At 37.2% G+C, this 25,119-nt stretch overlaps 1 long non-coding RNA gene across 1 annotated transcript; it reads right to left on the reverse strand.

Annotated features, from left to right (window-relative positions):
- LOC109822770 lies at positions 22,183 to 24,742 on the reverse strand. Its single transcript, XR_002242263.1, has 3 exons — positions 23,451 to 24,742; positions 22,644 to 22,717; positions 22,183 to 22,540 (listed from the first exon to the last, which is right to left on the reverse strand). It is a non-coding gene; the product is annotated as an uncharacterized LOC109822770 (long non-coding RNA).

The following is a 25,119-nucleotide window of genomic DNA, read 5'->3' on the forward strand; positions in this document are numbered from 1 at the left end:
AGATTGAGGAGAATAAATAATAGACCATTTCTTCTCAACCTAATACGCTAAGCGTCAAGCAATATAAAGCGAAGACACAAGTCCCCGATCACAGTAGTGAGAATATAATAAACAACTCAGAACAAATGATACATATCACAACTGAAATATCACCCCAAACATAATATTTGGGTCAATACAAATCCATCCAACTAAATACTGAAGAAATATAAAATACATCGATCAAGCGGGAATGAAAAATGCTACAAAAAACAAACTGAAAGGAATAACTAAGTTTCAGCTTTTTCTTCTGCTCGGTCTACAAAGCACTCCTACTGAAACTACTCTAATTCTGGCGTGTCTCCAAGTTGGACCTGTTCATCCTCTAAATATGACGTACAACCCGAGAGAACAAGAGTACGTCAGCGTGCGTGACACACGGCAAGATCCCAAAAGGAAGAATAAAATGGTCGAATGACCAATACAATAACAATAATATTAAGTAAAAATATGCAGCTGGAATACTAACAAGCTAGATAAAATCCACTACTATAGTATAACAATCAGAAGAATCCATAAACATCCGAGTAACAAGGTCATACAACTAGATGGAATTAATACTTAAAAATCTAGAACACGAGACGTAGTACGTCGAGCGAAATAATCCAAACAAGGAAACCCTCTTGTATATACCATATGTCTCAAATTGTAGATAATTAAATATTAATCCCGATCTATATATGAAAAGAAATATAAGTAGTCCACATCTCACAAGAATCCATAATCATCTAAGTAACGAGGTCATGTAACTAACCATCCTATAACAACTCACTGGTCCAAATCTCAAGTAGGTCAATGTTCGCATTACCGGATAACTGACTCTTCACAATCCTCTACGTGCATCCAATACCGTAAAATAATTCGGTAAGAGGATTACACACAATCTGATTTTAGCTTGGTCTGAACATAAGCAAAACTCGGGTGACAAAACAATTTTACTGAACACGTGCGAAACGATTCATTGGCCCAACAGACTAGCCCCAATGCAAAACGATTCAAGTGCGAGCCCAGAAGATAATCAACAACCACATCCGATCATGCGAACTAAGACTTTCCTCATCCCAACTCTTCTCGCTTTTCTAAGTCAACAAACATAACTTACACCAGATCTCTGGTCCACCTCCTAAATTTAGTCAACGCACACACACATGTCACTAAGTTTTGTTCATGACACGCAAAACCACTAAGTCATGAACTACTAATGGTTCTCAAACACAACAAGGAACAATAAATGCAGCTAATTCTATGCAATAAAATCATGACATATCATATAATTAAATCTAAGAATTATAAATCATAAACAACATCTATATAATTTAGAAAATAATCTTTTTATCAAAATAATTTATTTTAAATCATTTCTCATTATAATTAATCTAAAATAATTTATTTTCTAAAAATAAATTCTTTTAAAATATATATTATTATAATAACTTAAAATAATTCCTTTTTCAAGATAATTTCTTTTTAGGTTAAATTATTTATTCCTAGTTATCATTCAAAAATAATTTCCCTTTCAAATAAATTCTTTTAAAATATTTATTATTCTAAAATGAATCTTTTTCTCAAAATAAATTCTTTTTAAAAAATATTATAATTATCCTACATTGATTCTTTTGTCAAAATAAATTCTTTTAATTTATTATAAATTCTCTAAAATATTATTTATCATATTATTATGATTTATTTAATATTATTCATCAAACCAACTTACACAGATAATTACATCACAATTTAATATATGCAGATAATTCATAACAGATCTAACTATTGAAAAGAATGTCAATTAAAATGGAATTTTGCACATACTTAATTCACGAAAAATCTAAGAATTGCAATGAATAAATAATCAGAAATCGGGATCTTGCCTCAGAAATCAGGATCTTGCCTCGGGGTTTTCATCGAACGGATCGACGTTGACATATGAACTACGGCCCGGCGGATGAGCGGCGACGATGGTGAAAGAGGGCTAGTGGTGAGGAGCGATGATGCGGTGGCATCGACGGTAGGCTCGGTTGCAGGAGGTGCTGTTGGCGTCGTGGTTAAGGAGGATGAGGCTGTGAGCGGAGGAGGAAGAGGAGGGTGGTGTAGAGAAGGACTGCAGGCTTTTAGCGAGCTATAGAGGAGGGGGCAGGAGAGGGGGGTGAAGGCTGCAGGGAGGCTGCGGGCGGATGTAGGACACATGTGACGGCGTGGTTGAGGGAGGAAGACGGGGCGAGTGACTAGCAGAGAAAGGAGAGGAGGGAGGAGGGCGGGCGAGTGGGGATAAGGAAGGAGGTGGGTGGATGCGAGGGGCTGCAGGGTAAGGACGGGGGAGAGGAGGAGAGGCGGAGGTCGGGCTTAGGATCAAGGCGCTGGAGGGTGTAGCGGAAGGAGAGAGCAAGGCGTCGGGGTGGTTGAGCGGCTGGGAGAGGAGCTTAGGGAAGAGGGGGAGGAGGCGTTGGAAGAGTATGGGTTTGGGATGGGTGTGAGCTTCGATGAAGGTGGAAAAGGACGGTCGGAGTAACGGAGAAGGCGGGCTTTGGTGGGCAACGGGCTGGCTGCGGGGTAGGGTGAAATACAGGAGTGTGTCGGGCGTCGTCGAGGTGGTTGACGGGAAGATTCGAGAGTGAGAGAGAGCGAGCAGAGAGAGGTGTGGTTTGCGCTGTACTTGCGCGTGATGGGGAGAGGAGAGAGGCGGTTGGCGAAGCTTGTAGGGGTGGAAGAGTGTGCGTTGGGGAGAGAGCGCGCTGGTGACGGTGAAGTGGCCGACGAATCAGAATGTAATACTTAATGTGAAATACTAAAAGCTCAATAGGTTGTGTGTGTGCAATCAATGAGTAAAATGAAATATAAACTCAATTTATAATCTAGCTTAATAAAATGATAATCAACAATAAACATATATAAAGCTAGAGTTTGAGTTTAAAAAAAACTTCTCTGCAAACAAGAGTGATAGAGATGTGAGAATGAAGCTCAAAAAGAAATGAGATGATCTCCTTCTCTTGTGAAACTCTCTTGACATAAACACACTTGAAAACAAACTTGTAAACTTAATTAAAATACTTCTTGGTTAACCCCAATTGTTGAGACTGAGGGGTTGTTTATATGATCACAAAACAAAGCCCAAAAACCAAGAAAAACCAAGAAAAAAGGCAAAAACCCAAAAAATCAGCAAAACTGGAAAACTAGCCGTTACAATGCCATCAGTCGAATGATGAATAATGTCGGTCGACTGAAGAGTTGACCGTTACAAGTAGCTCAACCTTCATCGGTCGACTGATGACCTGCTTCGGTCGACTGATGACCTGCTTCAGTCGACTGATGGTTCATCAATCGGGTGAACAGAAACTTTTTGCTTTTCCAGCGTACTTCTTCGATCGACTGATGGTCCTCATCAGTCGACTGATAACATGCTCAGTGATATATATATGCACGGTAAAATTGGACTTTGAAGTGAGTTTAAAAGTAGAAAATAAATTCCAAAACTATAAAACTTTTGAAAATGTTTATAAACATAAAAATAAACATGTTACAAGAAGAATTTTTCAAATTGCATTTCCCATTTGACTCATCATTTTGAGAAATTGGTCAAAATACGAAATCTCAAAAACACATGATTTTGACAAAATAATTTCAAACAAGTTTGAAACTTCTTTTGAATGGATTAATAGACCGTATAAAAGATATAAACGAGTCTTTTAATCCGTAAACACATATTGTGCAAACTTTCAAAAATATAAAAGCGGTAAACATAATTTCATTGATTTGAAATTGTCAAAGCTTGATTTTAATGAAATCATTTCAAGCACGTATAAACATGAAACAAATATGTGTGTATATAGCTATATCTATTTGTTTCATATTTATGTGGCTAAACTTGAAAGCAATAAAACGTAAACTATGTGTGTGTATAATTTGAGCTCTAAGTATAAACACACAAAGTATAAACATACTAAACTAATTGATATACCCAAGCTAAATAATCTCATGACGCTTGATCTTGGGCAATCCTCCTCTTTGTAGTATGAGTGAAGCAATAGAGTCTTGAACTTGAATGCATTGTGCTCCATTCCAAATTCCTTCCATCCTCCAATGAATATGATCGTGTGGGCGCAAGTCCATCCAACCTCCAACAGGAGGATCTTTGTGTAGAATACCTAACAAACAAATACAAACACTAAAAAATATTGTTAGAAATTTTTGTTAATCATCAAAACTAGATTAGATATATAGGCTCATAAACATGAGACCTAATAATCTCCCCTTTTTTGATGATGACAAACAATCTACACAAAAAAATATAAAATATGCATGATACTAAATGAATATACAATTTATATTCCTAATGCATAAAAATAATATAAAACAAAAGCAAGATATACTCACAATATACATTTTTCTCCCCTTTTATCAACATCAAAATGGAAAAAATAATAACAATAAGAGAGCGAAAGTTCCCCCTACAAATAAGCATATGTGAGTATAAACATAATAGGGAATAAACTCCCCTTATCAAAATGCCACATGGAATGTATGAAATAAAATACTAAAGTAAATATGTGAGCAAAACATATATATAGAGACGTGCTAATTTTCAACTCACATACAAAGAGACCAAGTGAACACATAAAGATATATCATTATTAAAAAGGTGTTATAAGGGTCTTAAACATAAATATATCAAAACAAAAAAAATATTCCAAAAATGGAAATCAAAGATTCAAAAATCAAAAACCAATTGTTTAATCAATAAATCCAAATTTTTTTATAAATTATTAAACATAAATCTTGATTGATTAAGAATACGTATAGATATATTATTATTGAAAAATGTGTCTCAATAAAAATAATATGTATAGATTTATGAAATCAAATGAATTGAAAAACATGAGAATCAAGAAAGATATTTTCAAATAAAGAAAAATAATGAGAACCATGAAAATCATGACAATTATGAAAGTTCAAATGAAAATCAAAACAATCTAATGAAATCATGAATCATGATCTAAACCATGATAACATTAAAACATGCTTAATCTACATATTATTATTTTGTAAGAACAAGTGATCAAGCACCTAGTAATGTCAAAATATTTCTATGTTTGATCCACAAAGGTTGAAAGAATTATGCTTATGACAAAACAAATAAATATGAATAATATCAGTTTTGACAAGAAAAACAATCATGCCAAGCTCTTGGAGCTTGTTTCAACCCATATAGAAACATTTGGCACTCGGTAAACATGATATGAAACAATACCAATGAAAGATCAATAAATCCGGGGGGTTGCTCAAACATAAACCTCTTTATTTATAAAAAAAATCATTTTGAAAGGCATTTCTAACATGCATTTGAAATAGTTTGAAATTTTTAAGACTATCAAATGCTAATACATATAAGAATTTGACTCTATTCTTACAACTAGTGCAAATGATTCGTCACACTTAATACCCAAAAAGTCAAAACCAATGAAAATCATAATATTCAATGAAAACCACATATGTTTTTAAAAAAAATAATTTTTGATCAAGGTAAACTTTAGTCAATATACATTTTTCAAAAAGAAGTTCTGCAAACATATTTTTCCAAAAGAAAATAAAATCGAGAAAATGCTAAAAACATACTTTAAATTTTAAACTTGTTTTGGTACCCAAATACTCTTGGTACCGAAGAGTTTAGGGACATGAACCCTATCATTAAAACTCAATACCCTTGGCTTATGATCCCATTTGGGCGCATGTGGTGCACGAATCCGATCATAACAATAATTACTCAATTAGCCCTTCCTATTGCAATAGGTGCAATAAAAGGATGCATTTGTTTATTATGACCATATGAATGTGCACGAGAAATATTTGCAAACAATGGTGATCTTTTAAATCATTTTGCAAATGTGAAACCTTTCTTAAATCAAAACAAAATTTGGTCATATGACCAAAGCGATCACAAAAATCATATTTAAACACACTATCATGCTTATGATGAGCAATGAGTGCATGTGTGTGTATATGTTGATAAGACATTTTATGAGATGTACAATGAGCATTTGTGTTAGAATTTTTGGTTTTATATGCATCATAGCAAAATTTAGCTAGATGATCTTTACGGCCGCAAATAGAGTACTTATAAATTTTTTCATACATATGTGCATTGTGAGTACGTGATTTGGAAGAGTTTGCACGTGACTTAGCACATAGGTCCATAAGTTTCTTATTATTAACAATACATGTTTTTAAGATTGAATCTAAAGAATATATGTGGGTTTTCATATGACTCAACTCATTGTTAGGCACAATAGTATTGTCAATGGAAGTAGAACAAACATGATTATTTTTGAAAGAATTGAAATTATTTTTAATTGTTTCCATTTTTAACAATGCATTATTTTTAGCATGAGATAAGCTAGCTATTTTAGATGTTAAATTTTCATTTTTTTTTTCCAAAATCAATTTGTCATTATTTTATTTTAGAATTACATTCTCTTTAGCAATGATATCAAATTTGGAAGCTAGCGACTCATGGTCAGATTTTAGTTCAACATGCTTGCTTTTTTAATTTATAAAATTTTTATGCAACTTTTTATAGACATGCATTAATTTTTCATATGCATATGCAAGTTCGTTAATAGATAAATCATCATCGGTATCGGACTCGCATATCTCACTAGGTCTATCGCCTAGTGGTCATGTGTATGATGATGCTCTAATTGAACTTAAAGTGGAATCCACCAAAGCTCGTCGGATCTCCTCCAAGTTTCCTTGATGTGCTTCTATGAATTTTCACAATGTGTAAGCACTATCAAACGAATCAAGCTTGTTAGATATAGATGAGTCAAAAGTATTTAGCAAAAATTCTAACAAGAGTTTGTTCATTGCAAACATCCTTTTTGCAAACATCCTTTTATCTTCATTGCTCCACTTGGATTTCTCCAATGTGAGCACAACATTAGCATATTCAATTATTTTCCACAAATCAAAATGTCTACATCTAACAAAAAGTTTAAATATAAGACTCCATTGAGCATAGGGAAACTTATCAATTCTTGGAGCAATATTTATAGTATAACCTAAGCTAGGTGCACCGTTCATGTCCATAATAAATATATGTAAGCAATATGAAAATAAATCTCAAAACTAGATTAGCAAAATCAAAGTGAGGATCTTTGACTCTTGGTGGTTAAGCCACAATTCAAAGAGCACCAAGCTCTGATACCAAATGAAATTATCCTAGGATGAATAGGGTATATGTTAATCTAGTCCGATATTAATGCAAATTAAAACTTACTAATAATATTCTAGCAAAATGATGTATAATAATATATATATGCAAGTATATAATGAACGAAAGGCGAAATAAACTATGACAATGGCGATAAACAATGAGCATAAGAAAATACGCCAAAGCAAATACAAACACAAAAGAAATAATCACGGAGTTTGGTCGACCCACGGCCTACATCTCCGCTCCTCACCCTCGAGGAGAATCTCCACTATATCACAAAAATACTACACAATGGGTTTTCAAGTTCATCGTAAACTTTTACAACTCTCACAATTGCAATCAAACAACACACTTCTCTAAGTGTTGGCCTAGCCCGTGTCAACTTCCTCAAGTGCTCGGAATTACGACCTCTCCCTAGGATTTACTACCGACGTCACTCCTCTTGGAATTGACCCCGTCTCTCACCAACCACTTCTCTAAGTGTCTTTGTGTATTATAATATGTTCTCTCAATAATTTAGCACAAGTAAGAATGATTTGTTCTCTAAACAAGATGAGAACCAAGTTAAGCCCACACTCAATTAATCACTCACCACAATCCAAATTATACTTAATGTGATATATTAAAAGCTCAATAGGTTGTGTGTGTGTAATCAATAAGTAAAATGAGATGATCTCCTCCTCTTATGAAACCCTCTTCACATAAACACACTTGAAAATAAACTTATAAACTTGATTAAAATACTTCTTGGTTAACCCCAAATGTTAAGACTAAGGGGTTGTTTATAGGATCACAAAACAAAGCCCAAAAACCAAGAAAAACCAAGGAAAAAGACAAAAACCTAAAAAATCAGCAAAGCTGGAAAACTAGTAGTTACAGTGTCATCAGTCGACTGAAGAGCTAACGGTTACAAGCAGCTCAACCTTCATCGGTCGACTGATGACCTGCTTCAGTCGACTGATGACCTGCTTCGATCGACTGATCGTTCATCAGTCGACTGAGTAAAAACTTTCTGCTTTTCTAGCGTACTTCTTCGGTCGACTGGGTCCTCATCAGTCGACTGATAACATGCTCAATGACATATATGCATAGTAAAATTGGACTTTGAAGTGAGTTTAAAAATAGCAAATAAATTCCAAAAATTATAAAACTTTGGAAATTATTTATAAACATGAAAATAAACATGTTACAAAAAAGAATTTTTCAAATTGCATTTCCCATTTATGAAAACTTATCATTTTGTAAAATTGGTCAAAATACGAAATCTCAAAAACACATGATTTTGACAAAATGATTTCAAACAAGTTTAAAACTTATTTTGAATGGATTAATAAACTGTATAAAAGATATAATTGAGTCTTTTAATCCATAAACACATATTGTGCAAACTTTCAAAAATATAAAAGCGGTAAACATGATTTCATTGATTTGAAATTGTTAAAGCTTGATTTTAATGAAATCATTTCAAACACGTATAAACATGAAATAAATATGTGTGTATATAACTATATCCATTTGTTTCATATTTATATGGATAAACATGAAAACGATAAAACGTAAACTATATGTGTGTATAATTTGAGCTCTAAGTATAAGCACATAAGGTATAAACATACTAAACTAATTGATATACGCAAGCTAAATGATCTCATGACGCTTGATCTTGGGCAATCCTCCTTTTTATAGTATGGATGAAGCAATAGAGTCTTGGACTTGAATGTATCATGCTCCATCCCAAATTTCTTCCATCCTCCAATGAATATGATCGTGTAGGTGCAAGTCCATCCAACCTCCAACAGGAGGATCTTTGTGTAGAATACCTAACAAATAAATACAAACACTCGACAATATTGTTAGGAATTATTTGTTAATCATCAAAACTAGATTAGATATATAGGCTCATAACACATGAGACCTAACATATATTACCCTCAACCTCTTCTGGGGCCTCATGGCCGAGCTCGACCCTTCCCCCCTCGAATTCCTCTTAGGACTTTTTTTTCAAGGGGAGGGCCAACAAGATTGCCCTCACCTTGTCGGCTTTAGTGGGGGACCATCAATATGCTCACCACCCGGAGAGATGCTGCCTCGAAGAGATTTCCCCTCTTCCTAGACCCGGCATAAGAGCGGATCTTCTCCAGCTTCCACCTCTCCTCAGTAGCGAGGATACACAGTTTCAGTACGTCCTTGTTAATCTCAGGCCAGTTGGGGGAGGACAGGATGCTGTTAGCCCCGAATAAACATACAAATCGCTCCTTCTAGTCTCTATTCGACTTTGGAGCATCTAATACCAACTTACAACCCCCAGTGTAATGGAAGAAGTAATGGGGATCCTTCGTCAGCTTGACGCCAACTAGATTCTACACCAAGCGCATGCTCAGCGGGACGCCGACCTGGTGGTAGATTACCACAAAGCCTACCAAAACCCCAATCACATTAGGGGTGAACTGGGTGGGGGATACCCCCAGAGCAATGTACATATCCCTAATGAAGGGATGGAGCGGTAGCCGGAGCTCATACTCAAGGTGGGCGATGTATAGCGGTGACTAGTTCTGGCTGTGACGGTACACCGGCTCATCCCTGCTCGGCCCTGAGAGTGTAAAGGCTTTGGAGAGGTCGTAGAGATCGTAGTACATCTTGAGCTCCTAGGTACAGATCTTTGATCGGATTGGCCCAAGAAGTTCAATTCTTTCCTTATTACGGTCAACGATGAAAGTTTGAGCAGCCAGGGAAGATGATTATCGCAAGGAAATTAGGAAAGTTAGAGAGATAAGCGCCGAAGATCTAGATCAAGAGTTTGTGAATAAAACCTCTCTTCACTACCAGTGGGCTATATATAGCACGCTAGGAGGACACGTGGAATAATCTGGACGGCTAGCTCATTTCAAAATAAATGGACAAGATACACCTCGAAATCGCACAAACTTCGAATTGCAACCCTCTTTACTCCACACCTCTTCTCTCGAAAATCAAAACGACGAACCACTCCCTGATTTCTGACAATGTCATCACATCATTTCAAACAGTGACGTTTCACCTACCCAATAAAGGCTTCTGGAAACTCACCAAACGATGTCTATTCGACGAACAGTCGGTCAGACCTAGTCGACTCTTCATAGCTGATAACGGACTATAAAGAAAAACTCTCAGGCACTCACGCCAAAGAGTCCAAATGCTAATCAGCAGGGGTCATTGGCTTGGTTAACTCTAAACTAAGACAAAAAAAGCAACACAATAGAAACGATAACTACTCGAGTTCGAGGCGTATTTTCTCAACAAAGAATGAGCTCACTCGAGTTAGTAGTCAAGTTCACAAGTCTATGATGAAGCTAATTCATCCAGAATATCTAAAATAAGATTGTACAACACAAGAAAAGCAATCCAGGCTTAAAAATATCTCTTTATTCATTTATAAGGAGTATCTACAAGGTACATATACACATGTATACAGCGCAAAAGTGAAAGACATGAAAGTCCTAGGAGACTAAGAGAGGTCAATTTCCACTCCCGGGGTCAAAGGTAAGGAGCCGCTGGTATCAGCCAGTGAAGGCGTCAAGCAATCACCTCCTTCGTCGGTCCTCCAACATAGAGCCAGCCGCTGGTATCAGCCAGTGAAGGCGTCAAGCAATCACCTCCTTCGTCGGTCCTCCAACATAGAGCCGTGGGAGCTTCATCGTCTGACTCCCCCTCTTCGTTGCCAAGATCGAGTCTCCCCCTAAGTGCTTCTACCTCCAGCAACTCATCCAAACACCTGACTATAATGGGAGGATAATGGAAGCAATCAGATAGGTTCCTCTTCTTAACTAGAAGCTATGTTGAGAGGTAGTCGTACCCAGCCTTGTAGTCTATCACCACCTCTATTTTTCTAGTGAGGCCCCTAACAATACCCCTCTATGATTTTCTCATGGTAGGATTCAGACTCGAGGTAGGTGTTGTGGCTTTGGGCCATTGCGAGGGACTCCTGTAGGTGAGCGACCTCCCCCTGAAAGTTGACGAGTGTTGCATGCTCCTCGTGCAGCTAACGCTTTGCATGCACCGCCGCCTACTTCTCGGCCTCGACCTGTACCTTAGAGTGGTTCCTCTCCTGGAGAGCCTCATCTAGTATCCTAGCCTTCCTCTTGCTCTTGTCTAGCTCTCGATTGAGCCTGTCAACCTTGGAAGCTCTTGGGGTTGGCGTCTCCGTCGCTCGTTCTAAATCGACCCCTCTGCCAGTCCTCAGGGAAGTTATATCCCCTAAGAACTTGAGATATGAAGACCAGATCTACTCCATGCGGCCAAATATCTCTTGCTCCACCAATGCCCCTTGAACCAAGTAGCTCCGAAGGCTTTGATGGAGGGCGGCATTGGAAAACCCCTTCAAGAACCCCTCGTACCTGAGGAAGCCAGAACTGCTCGACCACCCTTGACCGAGTCAGGAGAAAACAAAGAACCGACCCACTGACATCGAGATGATGAGCATGCTGGTAGCAGTGCTCTGGGTCAGGCTCTTGTACAAATTTAGGGCCGACCCTCGAAGACCTCATGAGCTACTGCCTCATCCTGCCCCATTCTTCCTTCCCAATCTCAGCAACGCGGTGAGGATAGGGATACTCCAACCCTGCGAGAGGCGTGGTCTCCTCCACAACCGGCTCTTTCTCCCGATGGGATGACTCACTGCGATGGACGGATGACCCACCCTCCTCAACAAAGGCTCTTGTCTCGCCTCCAACTTCTTCACGGGGAGCATCAACCTGCTCTTCCGGAGCCGACTCACCCATATGGATGATGTCAGTCTCGACCACCTTGTTTGGGTTACAAATTACCTTTTTCATTATCATTGAACTTGTTACAATCGTTTATCGATTACAAGTTTAAAAAATAGAAAAGTTAATCTTTTTATAAGATCTCCTTACACAATAAAAAATAAAGATTACAACTTTGTCAAACAACACACAGATCCTATTTATTAGTCTCTGTTTGCGTGGGATCTTTACCTGTGTTGGGGTTTATCTGTGGACCGCCTCGGATCAGATCAAAGTGCAGATTTCGTTGACTTACAAAGGAGTCAAGAAACCAAAGAAATTATCTCGGCAACAGCGAGATAACCACTCTTCTCGAGATCACAGCAACGGTACGATCTCAAGGGAAGAACTGGGTTGCAGATCTGTCGAACTCTCATTTTTTATGCCAAAGAATTCACTAAGATCTCCTTCTCCTCTCTGATATTCGTGGCTCTTCAGTCTCCAATTTAGTAGGGCTTCACCAAGGCTCGAGAATTTCAGATCTTTGCAAATGAAGGCCCTAGGGCTGTATTTATAGGCTTCGAGAGCTCTATTTTCGGATAAGAACCACCGATTCCCTCTTATATTTAGTTATAACCATTTTACCACATTCTAGGATAGCTTCAGATTAGTTGGAACAAGATCCCCATGGTTAATGAGCAAAAACAACTTCGAAACAACATTTTTAGGCTGGAGACAACCGAAGTGTCTCGGCCTTGGCCGAGACAGTTTGACTGTCTCCGCTATTTTACCTCTAACTCTCTCATATGACCTCCAAAAAAAATAATTTAAGATGTGTTGGAAAGCTGACAAAGAGATCTACAACTTTTGTTTTTTGAACGTTTTCATATTCAAATCGAATCATGGCTAAAATCTCCATTCTTCTCCAAGACACAAACACTATCTCGTAATTCCGAGATAGTTTGTACTGTCTTTGGTATTTTAGCTTTATCTCTCTCATATGATCTCAGAATGAGTTGATTAGAGATGAATTAGAAAGCTAACAATGAGATCTATAACTTTTGTCTTTTGAGATTCTTCATATTTAAAGATTTTCAAGGTTAAAATAGCTCTATAAGGCCCAAGACAGTCTAACTGTCTCGGCCTTGGCCGAGATAGCGCAAGTATCTCTCCGCTGTTTTACCTCTAACTCTCTTATTTGATTTCTGAATAAGTTGATCCAAAATACATTGGAAAAAGATTGAGGAGATCTATAACTTTTGTCTTTTAAGATTCTTCATATTTGAAGCAAATCATGGTCAAAATATCTCTATAAGGCCCGAGATAGTCCAACTATCTCGGCCTTGGCCAAGACAGTGCTAGTGTCTCTCCGCTGTTTTTCCTGTTGCTCTCTCATAAGACCTCGGAGTGAAGTTATCCAGGATGTGTTGAAAAGATAGAGAAGAAATCTACAACTTTTATCTTTTGAGCTTCTTCAGATTCAAAGCGAGATAGTCTCTACCAGGGCCGAGACACTTAAGAGTGTCTCCGCTAAGTCCCAGACACTGGAAGTGTCTCCACTAAGGCCCAGACACTTGAAGTGTCTCCACTAAGGCCCGGACACTTGAAGTATCTTCACTAAGGCCCGTACACTGTTCAGGCACGCCTCGGTCATTTTTGTTGTATTTTCGTCGTTTGAACTCGGAATTATGTGATTCAAAGCGCGTAGGAAAGTCGACGAAGAGATCTACAATCTCCCATGGGTAGATCATATTCAGAATGGATGAGATATGAGGAGCGCTTCGTCTTTCGTGAGCGAAACATAACTCCTGAATCCTGATCAGATCGTAACTTCGTTATTCTGCTATTATGTTGCTTCATACGATTCGTCGACTCACTTTATGCACTTGTCCACCTCCGATAAACCTCTTTGACTCAAATAATGACGTTCATCGTCTTTTTTTCCTTTTCAGCTACGTGTGGGGACCCATAGGAAATTTTTGATGCCTACACACCTTAGCCGTCGCCCGAGGTACTTTCTCTTCATCCCTCCACGGCCTCCTTCGTCTATGGAAGAGGGCGGTAAAAGGCTCCACCTTAGTCATCTCGGCCTCTATCAGGGGTAACTCGCGGCGAAAGCGCTTCTCGGGCCTTGTTGATAGTCCTTGCTGGGGGTCGGCTAGATGAGCGGATGACGTCAATGCCACTTCCACCATTCCTAAGATCAAGGCTGAAGCCCTCTCCTGGTCCTTGGTGGAGGGAGGCATGACAAATACATTGGCGACCCGCAAGACCGAGTTATCAAGCAGGTGCTCGACTTGACGAGAGCTATCATACACCTTGATCTGATCCAGCGCATCCCTCTTGGCGTTAAGAAGTGAAAACACCCTAATACCACTAGAAAAGAACTCTAGAGGGAGGTGAATAGAGTTTATGCTAATCTAATCTGGTTTTATGCCAAATAAAAACTTGTTAACAAATATATCCTAGCAAATGAGATATAAACAATATATGTGTAAGGATATACAAATAACACAAGGGTGAAATAAACACAAACAAAATAAACTAGATAGTGAGCAATATAAATAATAAGAGAATGTCGATAGAGATAAACAAAATATAAGTGCACAAGCTAAACTCAAACACACAAAAAATGATTATGGAGTTCGGACCTTCTGTCCTACGTCTCCGCTCCCTACTCCCGGGGAGAAATCCACTATCACATCGGGTTTTCTACGCTCACCAAAATAATGTTTACACCACATAATATTAGTTTTCTACTCTCACCGACAAACATTTACAACTCACACTCGGTTTTCTAGCTCACCAAAAACTTTACAATCTCACACTCTTACAATCACACTCTACACCCTTTAAGTGTTGATCTCTAGCCCGTGTCTCCCTTAAGTGTTAGAAATTATAACCTACCTCTAGGCATTACCACCTATCCTACTCCTCTTGGGATGACCCCGTCTCTCACCACACACTTCTCTCGGTGTACAAGTATATTACAAAGTGTATCTCATAATTAGGCTCAAATACAATTGTTTGTTCTCTAATACAAGATGAGAACTAAGTGTAAGCTTACTCTCTAAGTCACCCAATCCTCACAACCCAAATTATACTATGTATGAAAATACAATAAGCTCAATAGGTTGTGTGTGATCAAAGAGTATCAATAAAATAAACTAAACTCAAATAAATGCTAGCTTAATAAAATGATAATCAAACAATATAAATGTAAAGCTAGATTGAGTTTAGGAAAACTTCTCTATAGATTACAAGAGAGAGGGAGAAGAGTGAATGCTCAAACACCAAAGGATGATCTCCTCAAGCTCTTGTGAAAGTTGCTTCACAAATCAAACTTAAAACAAACACTAAAACAAACTTAAACACCCTTAAACTTGTTTAAAAACTTTCTTTATTACATCAGAATGTTAGAGGGCAATGGGTATATATAGGCTCATGAAATAACCCCAAAAACCAAGAGAAAACAACACAAAAAGAAAAAATAACGGAAACTAAATTTTTTGAAAAACTAGCCGTTATGATACCGTCAGTCGACTGATACTGTTTATCAGTCGACTGATGAGCTGACCATTACAGGCCAGCAACACATCATCAGTCGACTGATGAACTTGTCAGTCGACCAATGACCTCATCAATCGACTGGTCAGTCGACAGAAACAAAATATAAACTTTTTGTTATTCCAGGCGATTTTTTCAGTTGACTGAACACATTCATCAGTCGACTGATAACACATTATCAGCCTGATTAAAACAGTAAATCTGATTTTTTTTAAATTGCCTTTAAAAATAGCAAACAAATTCCAAAAATTATAAAACTTTGGAAAATGATTGTAGGCATGATAATACACATGTTACAAAAACTGGTTTTCAAAAATCACCTCTCATTTGTAAAATATCATCATTTTGCAAAAGTATCCAAAATATGAAAACGAACAACACTTGTTTTTGTCAAAATGATTTAAACAATATTTTAAAACTTTATAAATGATTTTATAGACTTAATAAAAGATGTTTATAATGATTGTTAAGTCCATAAACAAATAACTCAACATTTTCACAAAAATACATGTTTTGCAAACTTTCAAAACAATAAACATGATTTCATTGAACTATATAAACTTGATATTGATGAAATCATATATAAGTATATAAACATGAAACAAGTATGTATTTTCCAATTATATTCATTTGTTTCATATTTAAACTTAAAATTTAAAAACCAAAACTTGTGTGTGTGTGTGTGTGTGTGTCTATATATATATATATAAAAAACCAAATACGTGTGTGTGTATGTATGATTGAGCTTAAAGTATCAAACACACATAATATAAAACTTAAACTAAATTACCCAAGCTTGATAGATCTTCATTGAAGCTCTTCTTGGTACACCTTGCGGATGAAGCTTGAACTTGGATCTTCAACATGAATTGCATTGCTTCACTCCACTATTCCGCCAACCTCCATTGGATATGATCGTGAATGTTCAATTCCATCCATCCTCTAACATATTGTTTGTTTACAATAAATACAAAAAAAACATACACTAGACAAATAGCATTAGTTGTAAATTGTTTGTTAAAACATTTTCAAAACAAAAAGGCCAACAAGAAGGTCATTGACCATCAGCGCTTCCCTCCTTATCTCGGGCTAGTTCGAGCAGCCTAGCTCTAAGTCGTCCCCTACGATCCAAACGAACTTCTCCTTCCAATCCTTGTTCGAGTCAGGAAGGCCAGTGATAAGCTTGTACTTCCCCACCATCTGAAAATGGAAGTGGGGCTCAGTTTGGTTCACTTTCACACTCACCAGATGGCCCAAGACTCGCAAAGATGGGTTTATTGCCAACCAATGCCAAATCACCATGAACCCCATCAAAGTTGCGATAACGTTCGGCTTCATCTGGGCCAGCGATATCCCTAGAACCGTGAAAACTTGTTGAAGAAAGGGGTGTAAGGGCAACCGCAGACCAAACTCCAAGTGCTTCAAGTAGAGTGGAGCCCGGTCTGGTCCATGATCATAGACGGCCTCCGACCTCGTCGGGGCCATCAGCTCATACTCTCTGGGGATATCAAACCTCTCGTGGAGCGTCCTCTTCTGTGTCTGGGCCACCTTAGAGTAGAACTCCACCATAAGAGGTCATTGGTCTACGAGATCTGATGTCATCCTAGAAAGAAGAAATGATCACTAGAAAAACATGGGCGGGAAAGATCTTAAGTACTCAGGAGGGAATTTCAAAAGACAATAACCACCATCTCCATGGCCCTGGCTCTATATATAGGCAACTGGATCTAAAACTGTCGGAATCTGAACAGCCAGATCAAGCTTTGGCCAGCGGCCAAGATTAATTCTCAGAATCCAAAGCGACACCTCAAGGATCAAGGCGCGGTCCACTAACTTTGAATAACCCGTAATCCGGCATGAAAAGCGAAGCTATGGCAGTCAAAAAGAATGTGTGGTGACGTCAGCCAGGTAAAATCTAAAAAGACTTTTTGGTTCCCTCATTTAATGCACACCCACGTCCGTCCAAAGCTGCTCTCATTTCACTCGGATCCGACCCAAGCCGACTTCAAGTGAAAGGGGCCAACTGTTATGGTGTTTTCAGTCATCAAAGTACGACCCTTTGCCAACAACAGACATGTGTCTCCCTATGTGTACTGCTCAAATCGAATTGACGGTCAGAACCACCAAGAATCCCGACTCAGCCGACTCGCAGAGTCGACATCTCCGTAGGTCAACTCAAAGGGCAATACTTGTCGGTCTTCTTATCGAAGTTGACTCGCTACGAGCCCACTCGACCAGTTGTTCGACATCATGTGAGGTTGACTCGAAAGGCATTACTTCTCGACCAAGCCAAAGGACTACTTCAACATCGAGCCTCCCCCGTTGACAGCGCGTCGGCGTCACATTAAATGGTTGGTAGGCCCCATCATTCCTCTAGCCTCGATAGTCTTCATGACACATCGGACCATGTCGGCACCGACATGCCCCCAATCACTTTGTATTAAAATTTAAGGTAACCTCTCCTTTACTCGTCGACCGACACATGTAAAGTAGGTGTTGACGTAGCCGCCATCCCATACTCGTTTGTTGTCATTCGGTACTCGGTCGAGATTACCATTCTACCCTTTTTCCACCATTATAAATAGAGGTACTATCCCAAATACCAGGGTAAGCAAGCAATATCTGAGAATTCCACTGCACTATACTTTAGAACTCACACAGTTCATCATTTTTCCACTCAAGTCCATTAACTGACTTGATCGTCGGAGGAACAACAGGGAAACTAGTCATCGTCCTCTCACGAATTGCTATTTATGCAGGTTGAAGCTACTCAACTCAAAATCAGATATTCAGAGAAGTTAGCGGCCCCTAATCAACCTCACCCCCATTATATTATCTATTGTTGGCAAAGGGTCGTACTTTGATTACCGACATCAACAACACCAAAGACAACCCAATAATTTTTTTTAACAAAAACAACCAATATTGACAAGTTTATTTAGTGTCGATCCTCTTGTGGTTTGACGGAGATGTGAACAACATGAAAATAACAAGATAATAAGAATGATGTGAATATATGATTGACTCTCAATTAAATCTTCAAGTGGGAGATCGTTTGATGGAGCTGGATCGAGCCACAATTTTTGGACCAAAAGGATTGCGGTCCATGCCCATATTATTTTTTATAGAACGGAGCAACATTCCTTGACATGTCAGAGTTAGGCACCAAAAACGAAGAAATTGTGAAGCCGCAATTGGTGATAATTTGGAATAGAGGTTGCCTATAAAAGGAGTTTGCTTCGGAGTTTATTTTCACTTCAATCAATCTAATCTCCAAATTCAAATAGAAGAGAGAAAAAAAAATAGAGAGAGTTTCTCTTTGTATAAGAGAGATATTGTAACTCTAAAATTTTCCTCGTAATAAATTCTTCTACTTTTGTCCGTGATTTTTATTCTAGTTTATTTAGGGGTTTTCCATGTAAAAAGTCTGTGTGACCAATTTATTATTTCCACACTACTATTAGCTACGACTCTGTTCTATCTGGTCCACATTCTCTTACATTGATGTTTTCTCACAGTGATGACCGTGGTGGTGGTGATAATGATGATGAGGCTGCTTTCGCCGTGATAAAGAAGAAGAAGAATTTCTGCGTTTGCGAAGAGAATCATGGTCATCATCATCGTCACAATTGCAGCAGCTTTTAGCGAAGAATGAGAAAAAAAAACCCATGATAATCTCCTCTTTCTCTTCCTCTCGGTATTGAGGGTGGACAATTAACAGCCCTATATAAAGGAAAATTACAGGATCTAGTTCAAGTTGCAGTCGGAGTTGTTTTCTACAGGCATATCTTGTTCGGATTTGCCAGATTAATTTGTTAATATTTGATGTTTGAATCAAACTCTAGCTTGGTACGGTTTTGCTCTAGCTGGAATTTAAGCAACATGGTGTTTTGATCTTTATGATTTTCCTGGAAATAGATCAACATTTTGAACACGTAATCACTTTCTTTTTTCTCTCTCTTTTTTTTGGCTGTTTGTTAAGAACATCAGCAACATCACATGATTTATCTAAGGTTTGGACTAATTTGTTGGGTTTTTTTTTCTTTCCTAACGGTAAATGTTATTTTTTAATAATCTGAAGGAGACAGAAATTCTGAGGCGTGAAACATTTTCCTTAAAGAAATATTTGCCCCCACTTGATATTCAAAGTTGACTCGGGTTAATACAAATTTTCTTCCCAGGATACAACAGAAAATGAAAATTTCAGTAAGCAAATCTGAAATTTTTCTTAATTCGTTGTGAAACAAGTTTGTAATATTGCAGATGTTTCTTGATTAAAAAAGATTTAGAAAAGAAATTGTTTTTAGATATCTCAAAACATAAACTATTTATAGGTTTGAAAATGTGCTTCCAACAGTCATAACTTTTCAAAACACCCTTTGGAGCAAACAGCCACTTTTCAACCGTCACTTGTCTTTTCATAATTTTAAAATTCAAAATAACATTAAAAAATATTCAATATATAATTATATATATGTGTGCAAAGTGCTATTCGCGCTACCCGCACGCGGGTTTAGAAGCCTTTGATCCATTATTCAAAACCTAATAAGCATTCAATGTTTTTAAACATCTAAAAGAATGTTCAAAATTCCAATGTGGGACTATCTTGTTTTTTACAAACAAATACTAACAGTAAATAGGTGATTTTATAAAGCATATATTATTGTTATAACGTAGCAACTTGTCTCCCTTGAGTTAAACTGCTCTAATAATTTTTACTCTCTCTTGTTTGTTTCTCTTTTTGCTATTAGATGGGGAGTCTGGCTTGTGCTATTTCTGAATGCTTTCTATTATACACCATTACCATGAAGCACATTGTTGTTCTCATACAAATTCATAATATATTAATAGAACAAATAGAAGTAAATCAAGATACTAATTAACCTTGATGAAAATAAGCAATAATCCCTGATGTTTAAAATTCAAACGAATTTCTTTCTGAAAAAATGTCTAGAAGAAAAAGAAAAGGAAAAAAAAGAATAAAACCTAGAAAATAACAATAATAAAAGGAAAAAAAGGACTAACGAGGCACCAAAAATTACTACAGTCGGAAAAAGACCATCAGCAATAGAATGAGGATCTCTAGGTGTTAATAGAGGAGCTGAACTTGGACTCCTAAACTATCATGCTAGATACCGTATCAAAACCTCGTACGTACAATTGGCTCTTGTAGATAAGGCACTAGAGTGAAATTCCAAAATTATGTGGTTAGTATTCCAATGAGTGTTTTTGAGCCAAATCTTAAAGTGATGTATACTAGAAATTGATATTTATAATTGTTTGATTTTTAAAGAGTTGTCTATAAATCGATAGTTTTACCTCAGTTTTGTTTAAAACCCTGTAATTCTAGATTTTTTATGTTAATTTATTTTCTAAATCCAATCTCTCTAAGGCCATGTTTGGCAAACATTGTCCCGTGATCCCTAATTAATTAAGTAAATCGGTAAAATAGTCTTTTGTTAAATAATAAGTAAACCTCCTTGTAAGGGCCAAAAAAGATTATTGCAAAATTTTCAACTTATTTTTGTCCTACTTATAGGGAGAAAATCAGTAAAATATCAAATATAATCTTGGACCTTGGTAAGTAAAGTTTCAAAAATGATGTTGTCTAAAATCATGGGACTAACTATGGGACATTTGATGTGTTTCTATAATAGTTATTTATCTTGGTTAAATCCCAAGAAAATGACACATGTCACCTTGTCTTATGGTTGATACCATGAATTTTGAGTCCAAACGAAGTACTCAATAGACAAATATCACATATATTCAAAACATTATATGGTATTTTATATTAATTAAAATTTTATTAAAATTTCGTGAGTTAATTTGAGGATTCATGGTAGTGGTGTAAAATATATACCAAAGCCCATGATATTTAGTTCATGAGCACCTTCTGATAGTAAACGATATTTTTGCCGATGGAAAATTTGTAATATGTTTATAATAAAAATGGCTTAGGGAAGGTTAACAAAATCCCTATTAGTTCATCATGATTATTGTGAAATTTACCAATATAAAAGCATGCATCTTTCGTTACAAGTTTCTGACTATTGTTTGGATTGAAACTATAACTAGAAGAGATCATAGGCGAAAACTCAACGAAAGTTATTGCAGTAAGGGGGATAACAAGTTTGATTCTCATCGCAATAACCAGACAAGAAGTGAAGTACATTCTAGCATCCTCTGATGCTAAAAAAATAGTACACTGATCAATTACTGAGAACACAATCAAGCACAATTTTGGTAAACTGAAACTAACAATTCTCGCCTCAAAACTTTATCTGACCAAGTTAAAAAAAAAACAATGTCAAGAACAAGTTTTACAAGGATGCAAAGCACTCAATCTCAATCCGAGCATCCAATGGAAGCGCAGCTACTTGGTAAGTTGAACGCGCTGGAGCAGGCGATGAAAAGTCTGCATGCATGTAGAAATGTTGCGTGCATATGGTAAACATCACAAAACTATTATGAACTATTCTGTAAGAAACCATTCTATTTTCTTATCAGAGAAAACTAAGAAAATTTGAAATCAGCAGAAAATCTCCTTAATCATGTTAATGACACGGTTAATGACTGATATGCAAGAAGTGTGTTTTTTTTTGGGAAAAGTTAAAATTTACCTTAGGGCAAATTTCCCAACAAAAATAGTTTATGAAAGAATTGATGTGCATTAAAAGAACGTATAAATTACAAAATAAAACAGAAAACAGTTTGCAAAGAGCATCTACTGACAGTTCTTTCACAATAAGGATAAATTATGAGATGAAAAAGCATCTAAGCCAGTTGGAGTGATAAAAAATAGACGTCAAACTTCCTTCTTCGGGGGTAGAAAAGAAACACTTTTTTATAGAAAACAGTTGGTTACAAAAACATTTAGTTTCAGTAAGCAACCCTACAAACAATGAACCATTTAGTTAAGGCCAAATAGAAACTATTTTACTCCGCGAAACTCACATTTCCCATAAATCTCATTCACTTTCTTGAAATCCTTTAGGTCACCACCAACCTACAAAAGAAAATGATTTATGTCACCACCAAAAATAACACCTCCAAGCTGAACTCAATTTAGAGAAAATAAGAAACCAGTTGATGAGGATCCAAACTCATACATGATGGTCGTCTTAACAACCAACAAATAGCTGGCACCACCAGCTTTCAGTATTTCTCCCATATTATTCAGAACCTACATATTATCACACAACCAAGGTAAAACCATAATGAACTGCATATTAAGTCAATAACTTGCCTTACAATATGAAAGACCAGAGGTTTTATGTGTCGTTACGCAGGCAAATGAAATTGTAGAGCGGATTTCTTATCCCATATATTATCTCAGGGAAAATAATATTTCTCTTTTTAGTAGGGACCGTGCAGGAAATTAACATAAATGACACATATGCTTCCTTTTGTGGCAGGTCATTAACCAACAAATTGGTGATAGTGCCTTATTTTCATCTAATAGCAGGTCACTGATAACCTTTAAACTATGAGGAAACTTCCTGCAAGATTTCAAATGTTCATCGACCATGAACCTGGTGATGACTCTTTTCATAGGTTGTGAGAAGAATTGCACCACTTTCCCAATACCAAGACACAAGGAACACTGTTTTATTTGCCTCTGCGCGTAAAGTTGGATGACAAGGAATATATATTTGAGTCCATTGAGGGGAAAAGAGCAAGTCATATGCCTATCCCTAGTACTAATAATGGTGAAATGCCTTCACAGTCCAAAGAATCCAAACATGTGACAAACACAATATGAGCATGCATGTTGGACCAGATACCAGACATACACCAGATTTTAGTATAGGCAATTTGTCAAGAATGAACTTTACAATGGAAATCTACCCTGATTTGAAACAAAAAAAGAACTTTACAATAGAAATCCATATTTTAGTGATTGCATACGCGTTCACCTTTCACACATTTCAAGAACTTGGAGCCCTTTGGTGGATGCAAGTTGCCTTGTGGATTCAAGCCTTTTGGTGGATTCCAGATTGTCTCTCTTTGTTTGGAAACTTCAATCTAATCATTTTCGCTTTTATACTATGCTGCCCGCTATGACAAATCCTAGCAGGTTAAAGGAAAGGTAAATACAAGACCGGAAAGCTTTGAACTGGGAAAATGTTGAAATAAAGCCCTAAAACACACATGGACAAAAGGATGGAGAGATGATTTTAGATTGAGACACCTGTAAATGAGAAATCTCATGAAGAAAAGAACCATGCTTAGCGCTAGTTAAATAGGCACAAAGTTCAGGAGCTTAAGTGTGACAGCTATTAGAAGCAAGAAAGATCTGTGGTTCTTTTTTGGGAGTAACAAGACTAGTGGTTCTATTCCAGAGGTTTCAATTGAAGAGATAATACTAATGCATTTAAATTTGATTCCAACTGGCTGCACAAAATCTTGCACCTCAAAGTCTATAAATATTTGTTAATGCTTAACAATAACACAACGAAAATGAGCCAATGGCTATAAAGGGTAAAGTAAAAACCTCACAACTTTGAACTCTCCTGCAGTTCGCGAGATGTTTTCGCAGTTTTAGAAGCAAGGTTTGGAATCTAGATGTTGTTGTGGTCCTGTTTTGCATTTTTGGCATCTAATTTGGGAGTTTTGGTGGAAATCTTGCATTAGAATCATTGTACACGGAATAAGTTAGTTTAATCACAAGCTTCGTTGTCTCTAATTTATTTTTTTTAATCTCAAAATCAAACTTTGATACTTCAAACCTCAAATTTCTTCATGCATTAATCATTATTAGCCAATATGGACAGGGTCTGCAGGTTTTGGCTACATCTGAAACGAATTGTTAAAAAATCCATATGCAGCTAATACGTCAAACTCTGATTAGAAGGTTGAGGCTGATATGATATGACAACAGAATGCTGGGCACTCAAAAATCAACATGGGCAGAAAATGAGTGGCAGCAATGAGAACGCTATGATGATCTTGTGGATATATGCTAAAAGATAGGATAATAAATGAGTGAGATTAATGGTTGCTCATATTGAGAATAAAAATGAGAGAGAGTAGGTTTAGATGGTTGGCCATGTTACAACGGAGACCTTTCAGAGTATTGATTAAGTAAAGTGATAATATTATATAGTTAATGGGGCAAAAAGATCAAGAGATAGACCTAAAGAACTTGGTTGGAAACAATTAAGGTTGAGAACCAAAATGAGAGAGAGAGTAGGTTGAGATGGTTGGCCATGTTAGTATGTTACAATAGAGGCCTTTCAGAGTACGGTTAGGTAAAGTCATAATATTATGTAGTTAATGAGGCAAAAAATCAAGAGATAGACCTAAAGAACTTGGTTGGAAACAATTAAGGATATGATAATAGATACTTAATGGTGGATATAGGCCAAAATAAAACTGAATGTGTTAGAATGAGGGTGAAGATCAAACCTCATTTCCGATGAGGAGCGGCGACGAGGAGCTCCGACGAGCTCCGACGAGTTCGATGGTCGCAGACGAGCTCCGGCGAGGTCCAGGTGACAGGCGGCGAGGTCCAGGCGAAGGCGAGCCCTGCGTCACAGCGATGCCCAACTGTGCGTTCGGCGAGCTCTGCGTTCGCCTGCCCCC

Source organism: Asparagus officinalis, chromosome 8 (assembly GCF_001876935.1).
Source record: "Asparagus officinalis chromosome 8, Aspof.V1, whole genome shotgun sequence".
Lineage (NCBI taxonomy): Eukaryota > Viridiplantae > Streptophyta > Magnoliopsida > Asparagales > Asparagaceae > Asparagus > Asparagus officinalis.